Source organism: Psammomys obesus, unplaced genomic scaffold (genome assembly GCF_907164565.1).
Source record: "Psammomys obesus unplaced genomic scaffold, mPsaObe1.curated_primary_1811, whole genome shotgun sequence".
Classification (NCBI taxonomy): domain Eukaryota; kingdom Metazoa; phylum Chordata; class Mammalia; order Rodentia; family Muridae; genus Psammomys; species Psammomys obesus.
In genome coordinates this window covers 7,414,783-7,431,651 of record NW_026591872.1, presented here as the reverse complement: position 1 = coordinate 7,431,651, position 16,869 = coordinate 7,414,783, and positions in this window count along the sequence as shown.

Below are 16,869 nucleotides of genomic sequence, written 5' to 3'. Positions count from 1 at the left end.
GGCAGGTTAGGTTTTATAACTGGGTATAATAAGTAGATAGGGTGATAGAGTTCTTTCTTTTTTTCTTTATTATTATTATTATTATTATTATTATTATTACAATTTGTTCACTTTGTATCCCAGCTGTAGCCCCCTCCCTCATCTCCTTTTGGCTCCACACTCTCTATTCTACCCATCACCTTGTCCTTCCCCTAGTCCACTGATAGGGGAGGTCCTCCTCCTATACTATCTGACGCTAGCCTATTAGGACTCATGAGGACTGTCTTGATTCTCTTTCTCTGTGGCCTACTAAGGCCACCTTGCCAGGTGAGGTGATCAAAGAGCCAGCCACTGAGTCGATGTCAGAGACAGCCCCTGCTTCCCTTACTAAGGATTCCACATAGAGGGTGAGCTCTCCATGTGCAACATCTGAGCAAGGGTTCTAGGTCCTCTCCATCCATGCTCATTCATTGATTCATCATTCTCTGCAGGACCCCCTGAGCACAGATATTTTGGCTCTGTTGGTCTCCTTGTGGAGCAGCTGAACCCTCCAGGTCTTTCTATTTCTCCTTCTTCCATGAGATTCCCTGCACTCTTCCTACCCTGCTGGATGGAGTATTTCAAAGGTCCCTTATGGAAGGCTCCTGTCCTGTTCCCTGTTTTCCATGCTTTCAAAGTCAATCCTCTTTGCCCTTCTGAAACAGAATTATACATCCTCCCTAGGGAACTCCTTGTTGTTTAGCTTCTTCAGTACTATAGATTTTAGTATGTTTATTCAATAGTATAGGTTTAGATCTGTATTTCATTTTCAATCTAGATGTCCCTCAACCAAGGGATGGATACAGAAATTGTGGTACATTTACACAATGGAATACTACTCAGAAATTAGAAACAAGGAAATCATAAAATTTTCAGACAAATGGTGGGAACTAGAAAGGATCATGCTGAGTGAGTTAACCCAGAAGCAGAAAGATACATATCATATATCCTTATTTGTAAGTGGATATTAGCCATATTATATAAGATAAACATACTAAAATCTATAGTCTTAAAGACCCTAAACAATAAGGGAAGAGGCCGAAACCTCACTCAAAAGGGCAAACAGGATAGACATTGAAAGTAGGAAAAGATGAGGAACAGGACAGAAGCCTTCCACAGGGGACCTCTAAAAGACTCTACCCATGAGGGTAGATACCATCAGGGTATCTAAGGAGATACTGAGACTCATAGTCAAACTTTTGACAGAGTTCTGGAATCCTTATGGAAGAAGAGGGAGAGAAAAAGACATGGAGGGGACAGGATATCCACGAGCAGACAAACTGAGCTAAAAATATATGGACCCAGTGTGCCCTGAAGAGACCAAAATCCCAACCAAAGACCATGCATGTAGAGAAACTAGACCCCTGCTCAGAGGAAGCCCATAGGCTTCTCAATTTCCAAGTGGGTTCCCTCTAAAGGAAGGCAGGGTCTGTCTCTCACATAAACTCAGTGACCTATCCCTGGGGGTGCAGCCTTGCTAGGTCACAGAAGAAGATGCTGCAACCAGCCCTGATAAGACCTGATAGGCTAGAGTCAGATAGAAGGTGAGGAGGTCCTCCCCTTTCAGTGGATGAGGGAACCTACAAAGGGGAAGAAGAGAGAATGAGAGTGGGACAGTGAGGAGAATAGTGTGGGAGCTACAGCTGGTACACAAAGTGAATAAATTGTAATAAATAACAAAAAATTAATAAATTGAAATTAATTAATTAATTAAAAGAAGCACATGTAAACTTTTCTTTTCTTATTTTTTAACTTTTTTATTTTTTATTAATTATACTTTATTCATTTTGTATCCCCCCATAAGCCCCTCCCTCCTCCCCTCCCGATCCCACCCTCCCTCCCCTTTCTGCAAGCATGCTCCTGCCCAAGTCCACTGATTGGGGAGGTTCAACTCTCCTTCTTTCTGATCTTAGTCTATCAGTTCTCATCAAAAGTGGCTGCATTATCCTCTTCTGTAGCCTGGTAAGGCTGCTCCCCACTCAGGGGGAGGTGATCAAAGAGCAGGCCAATCAGATTATGTCAGAGGCAGTCCCTCTTCCCATTACTATGTAACCCACTTGGACACTGAACTGCCATGGGCTACATCTGTGCTGGGGTTCTAGGTTGTCTCCTTGAATAGTCCTTGGTTGGAGTATGAGTCTCTGGGAAGTTCCTTGGGTTCAAACTTTCTTATTTTGTTGCTCTCCTTGTGGAGTTCCTGTCCTCTCCAGCTGTAACTATTTCCCACTTCTTACATAAAATTCCATTCCCTCTGCCTGAGAGTTGGACATCAGGCTCAGCATCTACTTTGACAGTCTGCAGGGCAGAGGCTTTCAGAGGCCCTCTGTGGCAGGTTCCTAGTTTGTTTCCTGTTTTCTTCTTCTGGCTTTCAGAAGCCCTCTGTAGCAGGTTCCTAGGTTGTTTCCTGTTTTCTTCTTCTTCTGATGTCCATCCTCTTTGCCTTTCAGGATTGGGATTGAGCATTTTAGTTAGGGTCCTCTCTCTTGCTTAGTTTCTTTAGATGCACAAATTTTAGTGGGTTTGTCCTATGTTGTATGTCTATATGAGTGAGTATAAACTGTGTGTGTCTTTTTGCTTCTGGGACAACTCACTCAGGATGAGCCTTTCCAGGTCCCACCATTTACCTGCAAATTTCATGATTTCCTTATTATTCATTGCTGAGTAATACTCCATTGTATAGATGTACCACCATTTCTGCATCCATTCTTCAGTTGAGGGGCATCTGGGCTGTTTCCAGCTTCTGGCTATTACAAATAAAGCTGCTACAAACATGGTTGAGCAAATGTCCTTTTGGTGTACTTGAGCCTCTTTTGGATATTTGCCTAGGAGTGGTATGGCTGGATCTTGAGAAAGCACTATTCCTAGTTGTCTGAGAAGGTGCCAGATTGCTTTCCAGAGTGGTTGTACAAGTTTACATTCCCACCAGCAGTGGAGAAGGGTTCCTCTTTCTCCACAACCTCTCCAGCATGTGTTGTCACTTGAGTTTTTGATCTTGGCCATTCTGATGGGTGTAAGGTGAAATCTCAGGGTTGTTTTGATTTGCATTTCCCTAATGGCTAATGAGGTTGAGCATTTCTTTAAGTGCTTCTCTGCCATTCGATATTCCTCTACAGAGAATTCTCTCTTTAGCTATGTTCCCCATTTTTTAAGTGGATTACTTGGTTTGCTGCTTTTCAGCTTCTTTAGTTCTTTATATATAGTTCCTGGGGATCGCCTCTCGGGGTCTCTCCTCCCGGAGGAGTCTCCCGTGACCTGATTCTAGAAGGACTCAGATCATGGTTAGTTTCTTTCTTCTTGGAAGTCTAGATAACTCTGTTCTGGGTTGATCAGCGCCTTCACTCACCAATGTCCGCGTTGCAGGTTTCTCCCCTTCAGCTAAGCTGCACACTAGCCGCCGCCACCTTCGAGGATACAACATCAGTTTTCTTGCCCAGAACTGGACCATGCAGGCTTTAGTACCAAACTCCCAGGCAAGCAATGACTATTGAGGTGGTAGTGACCCAACAGTTATAAGGTAACTAACTGCTTATCAGATTTGAGGAGTGTTGTGAAGCAGGTAATTTCATGCTTAATTGAAAACCCATGGCTGTCAGGGAAGCAGAGGCAGAAGATCTCTTTGTGTTTGAGGCTAGTCCAAAGCACATCCAAGACAGCTAAAGTTATACAGAGAAACACTGACCAAATAAATAAATAAATAAATAAATAAATAAATAAATAAATAAATAAATAAATAAATAAGACCATAGATGTCGACTTTATAGACACTAATGGATAATCTGCTTTTGCTTGGAGAATTATTCTTTCTTTCTTTTTCTTTTTAATTTTTTTATTAATTACAATTTATTAACTTTGTTTCTCCCCTTTAGCTCCCTCCCTTTTCCCCTCCTAATCCCACCTTCCTTCCCTATTCTCCACCCATGCCCCTCCCCCAGTCCACTGATAGGGGAGATCTTCCTCTCCTTCCTTCTTGTCCTAGTCTATCAGGTCTCATCAGGAGTGGCTACATTGTCTTCCAGAGTGGCCTGATAAGGCTGTTTCCCCCTCAGGGGGAGGTGATCAAAGAGCAGGCCAATCAGTTCACATCAGAGACAGTCCCTATTCCCATTACTATAGAACCCATTTGGACACTGAACTGCCATGGGCAACATCTGTGCAGGGTTTCTAGGTTATTTCCATGCATGGTCCTTTGTTGGAGTATCATTCTCAGAAAACACCCCTCTGACAAAATTTCTTGGTTCTGTTGCTCTCCTTGAGGAGATCCTATCCTCTCCAGATTTTACTCTTTCCCACTTCTTTCATAAGATTCCCAGCACTCTGCCCAAAGGTTGGCCATAAGTGTCAGCATCTGCTTTTATACTCTGCAGGGTAGAGCCTTTCAGAGGCCCTCTGTGGTAGGCTGCTCCTGTCCTGTTCCCTGTTTTATCACTCTTCTAATGTCCATCCTCTTTGCCTTTCTGAATGGGTTTGAGCATCTTAGACAGAATCATCCTTCTTGATTAGTTTCTTTAGGTATACAGATTTTAGTGTGTTTATCCTTATTATATTTCTAATATCCACTTATGAGTGAGTTAATACCCTGTGTGTCATTCTGCTTCTAAGTTACCTCACTCAGATGATCTTTTCCAGTTCACACCATTTGCCTGCAAATTTCATAATTTCCTTTTTTTTTTATTGCTGAGTAATATTCCATTGTGTAGATGTACCACAATTTCTGTATCCATTCCTCAGTTGAGGGGCATCTGGATTGTTTCCAGCTTCTGGCTATTACAAATACAGAGGATACAAACATGGTTGAACAAATGTCCTTGTCGTATACTTGAGCATCTTTTGAATATATTCCTAGGAGTGGTATATCTGAATCTTGAGGAAGCACTATTCCGAATTGTCTGAGAAAGTGCCAGAATGTTTTCCAGAGTGCTTATACAAGTTTACATTCCCACAAGCAGTGGAGGAGGTTTCCCCTTTCTCCACATCCTCTTCATCATATGTTGTCACTTGAGTTTTTTATCTTAGCCATTCAGATAGGTCTAAGGTGAAATCTCAGGGTTTTGATTTGCATTTCCCTGATGACTGAGAATGTTGAGCATTTCTTTAAGTCTTTCTCTGTCATTTGATGTTCCTCTATTGAGAATTCTCTGTTTAGCTCTGTACCCCATTTTTAAATTGGATTACTTAGTTTGTTGCTGTTTAACTTCTTGAGTTCTGTATATATTCTAGATATTAACCTTCTGTCAGATAGAGGGTTGGAGAAGATCATTTCCCAATCTGTAGGCATCATTGTGTCCTGACAACAGTGTCCTTTGCTTTACAGAAGCTTTTCAGTTTCATGAGGTCCCATTTATTGATTGTTGCTCTTAGAGCCTGTGCTGTTGGTGTTCTGTTCAGGAAGTTGTCTCCTGTGCCAATGAATTCAATGCTCTTCCCCACTTTTTCTTCTAACAGGTTTAGGGCGTCTGGTTTTATGTTAAGGTCTTTGATCCACTTGGACTTTAGTTTTGTGCAGAGTGTTAAATATGGATTTATTTGCATTTTTCTGCATGTAGACATCCAGTTAGACCAGCACCATTTGTTGAAGATGCTATCTTTTTTCCATTGTATGGTTTTGGCATCTTTTTCAAAGATTAGTTGTCCATAAGTGTGTGGGTGTATTTAAAAGTCTTCTATGCGATTCCATTAACCCACCAGTTGCTTTTTACTTACTACAGTGCAGATTTTAGTATTGTTGTTCTGTATTACAGCTTGAGATCAGGGATGGAGATACCTCCAGATTATCTTCATTGTAGAGGATTGTTTTAGTAATTCTGAGTTACTTGTTATTCCATATAAAGCTGAGAATTTTTCTTTCAAGTCTGTAAAGAATTGTGCTGGTATTTAGATGGGAATTTCATTGAATACGTACATTGCTTTTGTAAGATGGCCATTTTTACTATGTTAATCTTGCCTAGCCATGAGCAATGGAGATATTTCCATCTTCTGATACCTTCTTCTTTTTTATAATTTTTATTTTTTATATTAATTACAGGTTATTTACTTTGTATCCCAGCTGTAGGCCTATCCCTCATTCCCTCCCAATCCCACTCTCCCTCCCTCATCTCCTCCCTGCCCCTTTCTAAGTCCACTGATAAGGGAGGTCCTCCTCCCCTTCCATCTGACCCTAGCTTATTAGGTCTCATCAGGACTGGCTGCAAAACACTACTTTGTGGTTTAGCAAGGCTACTCCTCCTTCTGGGGGGGGCAAGGTTAAAGAGCCTTCCACTGAGATCATGTCGGGGACAAACCTTGTTCTTCTTAACACACAGTACATACTCATTTATAGGTGGATACTAGACCTATAAGATAGGCTAAACATATTGAAATCTGTACACCTAAAGAAGCTAAACAAAATAAGGTTGTCTGATAAGATAATCAAGCCTCACTTAGAAAGACAAATGGTATAGACAAATGGGATAGTCATTGGAAGTAAGAGAAAAAAAGAAACAAGACAGGAGCCTACCACTGGGGGCTTATGAAAGACTCTAACTAGCACTGTATCAAAGCAGATGCTGAGTCTCATAACCTAACCTTGGGCAGAGTGCAGGGAAACTTATAAAACAAGGGGGAGTTAATAAGACCTTTAGAGGACAGGAGCACCACAAGGACCAAATACATCTGGGCACAGGGTTCTCTGAATCTGATTCTACAAGCAAGGACCATGATGGATATAACCTTGAACCTCTGCTCAGACATAGCCCATGGCAGTTCAGCATCCAAGTGGGTTTCCCTGATATTTTCTTTTAATTTTTTCTTCAGAGACTGGAATTTTTTTTTATACTAGTCTTTGACTTGCTTGGTTAGCATCAAACCAAGGTACTTTATGTCCTTTGTTGCTATTGTGAAGGTTGTTGTTTCCCTAATTTCTTTCTCAGCTCTTTGCCTTTTTTATACTATTTTTTTTTAATTTTCTTTAAATTTTTATTTAAATTTTATTAATTACACTTTATTCATTTTGTATCCCCCCATAATCCCCTTCTTCCTCCCCTCCCAGTCCCACCTTCCCCCCGTTTCTGCATGCAGGCCCCTCCCCAAATCCACTGATAGGGGAGGTCTTCCCCTCCTTCTTTCTGATCTTAGTCTATCAGTTCTCATCAGAAGAGGCTGCATTGTCAGGCTTCTAGGTTATCTCCATGAATAGTCCTTGGTTGGAGTATGAGTCTCTGGGAAGTTCCCTGTGTTCAAATTTTCTTATTCTGTTGCTCTCCTGTGGAGTTCCTGTCCTCTCCAGCTCTTGCTATTTCCCACTTCTTACATAAAATTCCATTCACTCTGACCGGCAGTTGGCCATCAGGCTCATCATCTGCTTTGACAGTCTGCATGGCAGAGGTTTTCAGAGGCCCTCTGTAGCAGGTTCCTACGTTGTTTCCTGTTTTCTTTTTCTTCTGATGTCCATCCTCTTTGCCTTTCAGGGTGGGGATTGACCATTTCAGTTAGGGTCCTCTCTTTTGCTTTGTTTAGATGTACAGATTTTAGTGGGTTTATTCTATATTGTATGTTTACACGAGTGAGTATATACCATGTGTGTCTTTTTGCTTCTGGGACAACTCACTCAGGATGATCCTTTACAGGTCCCACCATTTACCTGCAAATTTCATGATTTCCTTATTATTCATTGCTGAGTAATACTCCATTGTATAGATGTACCACAGTTTCTGCATCCATTCTTCAGTTGAGGAGCATCTGGGCTGTTTCCAGCTTCTGGCTATTACAAATAAAGCTGCTACAAACATGGTTGAGCAAATGTCCTTTTTGTGTACTTGAGCCTCTTTTGGATATATACCTAGGAGTGGTATGGCTGGATCTTGAGGAAGCACTATTCCTAGTTGTCTGAGAAAGCACCAGGTTGATTTCCAGAGTGGTTGTACAAGTTTACTTTTCCACCAGCAGTGGAGAAGGGTTCCCCTTTTTCCACAACCTCTCCTGTCACTTGAGTTTTTGATCTTGGCCATTCTGAGGGGTGTAAGGTGAAATTTCAGGGTTGTTTTGATTTGCATTTCCCTAATGGCTAATGAGGTTGAGCATTACTTTAAGTGCTTCTCTGCCATTCGATATTCCTCTACAGAGAATTCTCTCTTTAGCTATGTTCCCCATTTTTAAGTGGATTACTTGGTTTGCTGCTTTTCAGCTTCTTTATTTCTTTATATATACTGGATATGAGTCCTCTGTCAGATAAAGGGTTGGTGAAGATTGTTTCCCAATCTGTAGGCCGTCGCTTTGTTTTGATGATGGTGTCTTTTGCTTTACAGAAGCTTTTCAGTTTCATGAGGTCCCATTTATTGATTGTTGCTCTTAGAGCCTGTGCTGTTGATGTTCTGTTCAGGAAGTTGTCTCCTGTGCCAATGAGTTCAAGGGTATTCCCTACTTTTTTTTTCCTAACTAATTTAATGTGTCTGGTTTTCTGTTGAGGTTGTTGATCCACTTGGACTTTGGTTTTGTGCAGGGTGATAAGTATAAATCTATTTTCATTTTTCTACATGTAGACATCCATTTAGACCAGCACCATTTGTTGAAGATGTTACATTTTTTTCCATTGTATGGTTTTGGCATCTTTGTCAAAGATCAGGTGTCCATAAGTGTGTGGGTTTATTTCTGGGTCTTCTATTCGGTTCCATATGATCCACCATTCTGTTTCTATACCACTACCATGCAGTTTTTATAACTCTTGTGCTATGGTACAGCTTAAGATCAGGGTTGGAGATAACTCCAGAAGATCTTTTATTGTAGAAGATTGTTTTAGCAATTCTGGGTTTCTTGTTATTCCACATGGAGTTGGGAATTTTTCTTTTCAGGTGTGTAAAGAATTGTGTTGGTAATTTGATGGGAATTGCTTTGAATCTGTAGATTGCTTTTGGTGGCTGATAGTGGATTTTTTCTTGACCAGTGTTCACCTTATAATTTGAGGCAATCTCTGCATAGACCTAGATTCAGGTAGGCTGGAGAGCCAGACATCCTGTACCAACAACCTGCAATAATCATACAATCTGGTATCACGGGTGCATTGTTATTCCAACTCAGAATTTCCATTGCTTCTGGAGTTTTACATACTGGTCCACACACTTGTTCTCCAAGTACTTTAGTTAGTAGCCATCTCCAAAAATGGTAAAACTTGTTTTATGAACTATCAGCAAACATACATTTCAGAGCATTTTATACATTTCTGAGCTTTAGTGCTTCCTATATGATTTTAAAAATGAGACTATTATTTGAATAAAACTATATTTTTGCATATATAAGGAAATGAAACATATTAGGTAGTAAATTATCTTAGGCCTATCAACAGAGTACATATGAATACTTAGTGTTTAGGTCCAAATTTTTTTATCATGTTGCTACACATTGAAAATATATATTCTTTATTGAGTTTTAAATTTATATTTTTATTTATTACATTTTATTCATTTTATATCCCAGGTATAGCCCCCTTCTTCATCTTTTCCACATGCCACCCTATGTCTCCCTCCTCCTCCCGTACCCCTCCCACAGGCCACTGAAAGGAGAGGTCCTCCTCCACTTCCATCTGACTTAGCCTATCAGATCTCATCAGACTGGCTGCATTGTCTTCCTCTGTGGCTTGGTAAGGCTGCTGCCCCCTAAGGGGGAGCTGATTAAAGAGGTAGCCAAAGAATTCATGTCAGAGAGAGTTCCTTTTCCCCTTAGAAGGGAACCCACTTTAACAATGAGTTGCCTTGGGCTACATCTGTACAGAGGTTCTAGGTTATCTCCATGAATGGTCCTTGCTTGAAGTATCAGTCTATGCAATGAGCCCCTGGGCCCAGATTTTTTTGGTTCTGTTGTTCTCCTTGTGGAACTCCTTTCCCCTCCAGTTCTTTCTGTCACCCCATTCTATCATAAGATTTCCTGCATTCTATCCAAATTTGACTATGAGTTTCAGCATTTGTTTTCATACCCTGATGGGTAGTCATTCAGAGGCCCTCTCTGGCCCTCCTGTCCTGTTTCATTTTTTTTCTCCCTCTTCTAATGTCTATCCCATTTGCTTTTCTTAATGAGGATTGAGCATCTTACCAAGGGGATTCCTTCTTGCTTACCTTCTTCAGGTGTACAAATTTTATTACATTTATTCTATATTGCATGTCTAATATCAACTTATAAGTGAATAAATAACATGTGTGTCTTTCAGTTTCTGGGATACCTCACTCAGGATGATCTTTTCTAGTTCCCACCATTTACCTGCAAATTTCAAGATATCCTTGTTTCTAATTGTTGAGTAATATTTCATTGGGTAAATGTTCCACAGTTTCTTCATCCATTATTTAGTTGAGAGACATCTGGACTGTTTCCAGATTCTGGCTATTAAGAATAAAACTGCTGCAAACATAGTTGAGCAAATAATCTTCTTATATACTTGAGCATATTTTTGATATATGCTTAGGAGTGGTATAGCTGGAGCTTGAGTTAGCACTAGTCCTAATTGTCTGAGAAAGTGCTAGATTGAATTCCAATGTGGTTGTGCAAGTTTACATTCCCACCAGCATTGGAAGAGGGTTCCTCTTTCTCCATTTGTTGAGATTCCTCTTTCTCCATGTGTTGTCATTTGGGTTTTTGATCTTAACCATTCTGAGGGGTATAGTGTGAAATCACAGGAGAGTTTTGATTTGCATTTCCCTGATGACTAAGAATGTTGAGCATTTCTTTAAGTTTTTCTCTGCCATTTGATATTCTACTACTGAGTATTCTCTGTTTAGCTCTGTATCCCATTTTTTAATTGGATTACTTGATTTGTTGCTGTTTATCTTCTTGAGTTCTTCATATATTCTGGATATTAGCCCTCGGTCAGATATAGGGTTGGTGAAGATACTTTCCTAATCTGTAGACTGTCATTTTGTTCTGTTAACAGTGTCCTTTGCTTTACTGATGCTTTTCAGTTTCGTGAGATTCCATTTATTGATTGTTGATCTTAGAGCCTGTGCTGTTGGTGTTCTGTTCAGGAAGTTGTCTTCTGTGACAGTGAGTTCTAGGCTTTTCCCCATCTTCCCTTCTAACAGATTTAGTGTGTCTGGTTTTATGTTGAAATCTTTGAACTTTTTGAGTTTAGTTTTGTACAGGGTGATTACTAGGGGTCTATTTGCATTTTTCTACATGTAAACATCCAGTTAGACCAGCACCATTTGTTGAAGATGCTGTTCTTTTTAGACTGTATAATTTTCGCTTCTTTGTATAAAATCAAATATCCATAGGTGGGTGGGTTTATTTCTGGATCTTCTGCTCAATTCAGTTGATTCAGCATTCTGTTTCTATGCTAGTACCATGCCTTTTTTGTTACTGTTACTCTGTAATATATCTTGAGATCAGGGATGGAGATACTTCCAGAACATCTGTTATTGACCAGCATTGTTTCAGCAATTCTGTGGTTTTCTTTTTTATTTTTTCATATGAAATTGAGAACATTTCTTTCAAATTATGTAAAGAATTGTTTTTTGTTTGTTTGTTTGTTTGTATTTTTATGGGATTTGTGTTGAATCTGCAGATTGCTTTTGGCAGGTAGGCTCTTTTTACTATATTAATCCAACTAGTCCGTGACATGGGAGATCTTTCATCTTCTGTTATATTCTTCAATTCCTTTCTTCAGAAAACTGTAGGTTTTTGGTTGTTTTTGGGTTTGTTTCAAACAACCTTTCACTTGCTTGGTAAAAGTCAAACCACGGTATTTTGTTATTTGTGGCTATTTTGAAGGGTGTTGTTTCCCTAATTTCTTTCTCACCTTTTTTCTTTTGTATACAGGAGGACTTCTGTTTTTTTGAGTTAATTTTGTTTCCAGCTAGTTTCCTGAAGGTGTTTATCAGCTGAAGGATTTCTTTGGTAAAATTTTTGAAGTCACTCAGGTATACTAACCTATCATGTGCAAATAGTGATACTTTATTTCCTCTTTTCCAATTTGTATCCCCTTGATCTGCTTTAGTTGTTTTATTGCTCTAGCAAGGACTTCAAATAGTGTGTTGAAGAGATTATGAGAGAGTGGAGAGCCTTACCTTGTCCCTGATTTTAGTGGGATTGATTTAATTTTCTCAGCATTTAGTATGATGTTAGCTATAGGCTTGCTGTATATTGTCTTTACTATGATTAGTTGTGTGCCTTGTATGTCTGATCTCTCCAAGACTTTAAACATGAATGAATGTTGGATTTTGTCAAATGCTTTTTGGCATCTAAGGAGATGGTTTTTCTCTTTCCATTTTTTTTTGTTTGTTTTTTGTTTTTTGTTTTTTTTTTAAATATATGGTGGATTACATTGATGGATTTCCGTATATTGAACCACCCTTGCATGACTGGGATGAAGCCTACTTGGTCATGATGGATGATATCTTTGATGTGTTCTTGGATTCGGTTTTCAAATGTTTTATTGAGTATCTTAGCGTTTATTGAGTGTCTTAATGTTCATAACAGAGATAGGTCAGTTGTTCTCTTTTTTTTTGTTGGGTGCTTGTGTGGTTTTGGTTTCAAGGTGATTGTGGCATCATAGAATGTGTTTGGTAATGCTCCTTCTCTTTCTCTTTTGTACCATAGTTTGAAGATTTAGCTCCTCTTTAAAGTTTTCATGGAATTATGAGTTAAACCAGCTGGTCTTGGGCAATATTTTTTTTTTTTTTTGGAGGGGAGACTTTTGATGACAGGTTCTATTTCCTTTGGGGTTATAGGATTATTTAATCTATTTAACTGATCTTGATTTAATTTTGGTAAACAAAATTTATTAAGAAAATGATCTATTTCATTTAGATTTTCAAATTTTGTGGCACATAGGCTTTATAGTAAGACCTAATGATTGTTTGGAATTCCTAAGTGTCTGTCATTGTGTCCCTATTTATGTTTCTGATTTTGCTGATTTGCATTGTTTCTCTCTGCCTTTTAGTTAGTTTGGCCATTGGTTTGTCTATCTTGTTTACTTTCTCAAAGAACTAGCTCTTATTTTCATTGATTCTTTGAGTTGTTTTCTTTGTTTCTATTTTTTTGATGTTAGCTCTGAGTTTGATTGTTTCCAATTATCTACTCTTCTTGGGTATGTCTGCTTCTTTTGTTCCTATGGCCTTCATTTGTGCTGTTGAGTTCCTTTTTTGAGATGTCTCAAATTTCTTTCTAAAGGCACTTAAGGTTGGGTAATCTATGCCTTAATTTTCATTGAATTTTAAGAGGTCTCTAGTATCTTTTTAAAAATTTATTCCCTGACCTAGCTGTCACTGAGTAGAGAGTTGTTTAGTTTCAATGTGAATGTAGGCTTTTTGCTATTTCTTTTGCTGTTGATGTCTAGTTTTAGACCATTGTTGTCTGATAGGATACAAAGGAAAATTTAGATCTTCTTGTATGTATTGAGGCTTGCTTTGTGCCTGAATGTATGGTCAATTTTGAGAAGATTCAATGAAGTGCTGAGAAAAAGTTATACTCTTCTGTGTTTGGGTGTAAAGTTCTGTAAATATCTATAAGATCCAATTGAATTAGAACCTCCATATGTCCCATTATTTTCCTCTCTTGCTTCTGTCTAGATAATCTGTCATTCGGTGATAGTGGAGGGTTGAAGTCTCCCACTGTTAAGGCATTGGGATAGATGTGTAATTTAAACTTTAATAATGTTTGTTTGACAAATGCAGGTGCTCTTGTATATGGGACATTGATTTTCAGGATTGTGATGTCCTCCATTTTGATTTTTTCTTTGATGACAATGAAGTGTCCCTTTCCATGTCTTTTGATTAATTTTGGTTAAAAAGTCTATTTTATTAGATGTTAGGACTAACATCTAACTAACTAACTAACTAACTAACTAACTAACTAACTAACTAACTAACTAACTATGTTAGGACTAACTTTGTTCTAGGTCTGTCTACAAGAAAAGCCTTTTTGGAGTCCTTTACTATGAGGTAGTGTTTATCTTTGTTGCATAGGTATGTTTCTTGGATGCAGCAGAAAGTTGAATCCTTTTTCTACACCCATTCTGTTAGTCTGTGTCTTTATTAAAGAGTTGAGTATCTTAATATTGATAGATAATAGTGACCAATGACTGTTAGTTCCTTTTTTGTGTGGATTTGGTGGTGGTAGTTTGTTTCTGTGCTTGTCTTCTTTTATTTTTTTATGAAGTTATCTATATCCTGTGTTTTCTTGGCTGTGGTTGACTTTATTAGATAGGAGTTTTCCTTCAAGTATCTTCTGTAAGGGTGGGTTGCTGTGCAGATATTGTTTATTTTTATCATGCAATATTTTATTTCCTCCATCTATGCTGATTGAAAGCTTTGCTGGGCATTGTAGTCTGGGTTGGCATCTGTGGTTTCTTATCGTCTGCATGACATATGCCCAGTCCCTTCTCACTTTCATAATTTCATTTGAGAAATCTGGTGTGGTTCTGTTTGTTCTACCTTTTTATATTACTTTGCCTTCCTCCCTTGCTGCTTTTAATATTTTATTTTTCCTTTGTTCTGTAGATTTAGTGTTTTGACTACTATGTGACATGAGGTGTTTCTTTTGTGTCTTGTCTATTTGGTGTTTTGTAAGCCTCTTGTATGTTTATGGACATCTCTTTCTTTAAGTTGGGAAATTTTTCTACTATGATTTTCTTGAAAAGTTTTTCTGGACCTTGCAGCCTGGAATCTTCTTTTTTGTCTATTCATATTATTTTTAGGTTTTGTCTTTTCATAGTGTCCTTAATTTCTTGGATGTTTTGTTTCAGGATCTTTTCTAACTTTATGTCTTTTTTGAGAGTTGTGTTGATTTTCTCAATAGTGTCTTCAATGCCCTAGATTCTCTTCTTTGTATCTTGAATTCTGTTGTTGCTTTCTTCTATGTTTTCTGGTCTCTTTGCTTTGATTTCTGTCTCCAGGAGTTTCTATATGTCTTTTTCCTTCATTGATTCTAATTCTGTTTTCATATCTTCCACGTTTTCCTTCATCTGTTTTCATTTTGATTCCTCTCTGTCCATGACGGCCTCTATTTGTTGTTGTTGTTGTTGTTCATTTCCTCTCTTTATGCCTCTACATGTGCCTCTATTTGTTTGGCTGTATTTGCCTGTATTTCTTTGAAAGCTTTGTTTGTTTCCTCCTTATGTGTCTCTAATAAGTGGATAAGCATAGATTTGAGATAATTTTCTTGTTTTTCCACTGAATTAAAATATCCTTTGGTTTCAGGGGTTGCTGGTGAAGCCACGCTGCCCTGATTTTTGTTGTATATGTTCTTATTTCTGGCCTCTAGCCATACTCTTATTCATAGACTTTCCTATTTGTTCCTGGATTTTGTACTTCAGACTGGGTTCTTCTGGCTCTGGTGTCTGGAGTATTCTTCAGGAAGATGAGAGAGGTCCACAAGTTTGAGAGTGGATTTGGTGTTTCAGATATAGTTTAGGGATGAAGGTTACAGGTACATGTGCCCAAGTGGGGGAGTGTGCATGGACTGGGTACTAGTGTGTGTGTATATGCCTGGAAGGGTTGAGTGTAAGTGCAGGTGGGTGTACTGGTATGGTTTGGTGTCACAGTGTTCATGAGCAGGTGCCCTCAATGGTTCAGTGGCCCAAAGAACTGTTGTAATTTCCTCCAGACACTCAGATCTGTCTGGGTTACAACCATCTTGGCTTCAGGAATTATTTGTATGCACTCTACTTGGAGACCCACAGAACAGAGGCTTCAGTGTTGAGAATGCTGTCCCTGGAATCCTTATGTTGCCCAAATGAAGACAAGGGGTTGGATGGATATGATATCTGGCTGCTAGAATGGAGGAACCCTGGATCTGGGGTTATGCATGCTCTCACTCAAAGGTGTTCGCACTTGCAGTCATACTCAGAAAGCACATGGGGCCCACAGTTCTATAGTCTCAGATTTGGGCCATCAGCTGCAAATGAAAGTGTTGGAGATATGTCAGTGTTGTCTAATCTTTGGCTACTGAGCAGGGAGGTGCATACTTGTGGCTGCCTCCACCATTTCTGTCTCTGAGCTGTGATGCCCATACTGAGTTCAGCAACTGCTGGCTCCTCTAAAGAGAGAGGCCTGTGCTTGGGGCAGCTACTCCCACCACTGGGTCAAGGGAAAGTGCAGTATGTTGAAAGTTCTCCATTCTCAGACCCCAGAGACTTCCTCAAATGACCTGGCTCCAAACTCTGCCAGCTTACAGGTTGCCCCTTCTAGTCCAGGAAGCCTCACAGTCAATTTTCTAGTTACAGCTGCCCCTCCATTCACCAGTTTTGTAGTTTTGAATTTTCTGCCCCTCAGATGAAATGTATTATTGTTGCCACCATCTTGGAGCTCCCAAGACACAGCACTTTAATCATATCTTTGCCTCATTCTGAGTGTTTATCTTTGATCTTTAGGTTTCATGAGTCACATAAAGTTAGCTGGTCCTCATGCGAAGTACCTTATGTTGTTTTGTGTGATAATCCAGGCTCCTTAACAGAAATTAAGATGTTATTTGTGTTTTTCTCTTTTACTATATAGTACCCAGTAACTGAAATTCAATACGTAAATAAGCCTTGATTGATAAAGATTGTTTGGATTTTGAAAACCAAAAATAAGTACTAGTTCACAATATAGCAAATACTGCAAATCAATGGAGATGATATATTCGTAGAAAATTTGTTAGATAGGCTATAATGTACAATGTTCCATTCCTATATTAATTAAAACAACCAGTGTAATTCTGGCCAAAGTAAACAGCAGATCCATAACAAAAACACATCACTTTCTTTGAAAGACTTTCTTTTTCAAAACAGGGCTTCATCAGACATCTATTCTCATTACAAATTTATAAAATTAATCATCGAATTTCTAATTTTTATATTATTGATAATAATGTATTATAAATATCTGTATTTAAATGTATTTTCTCAGTATTTCATTT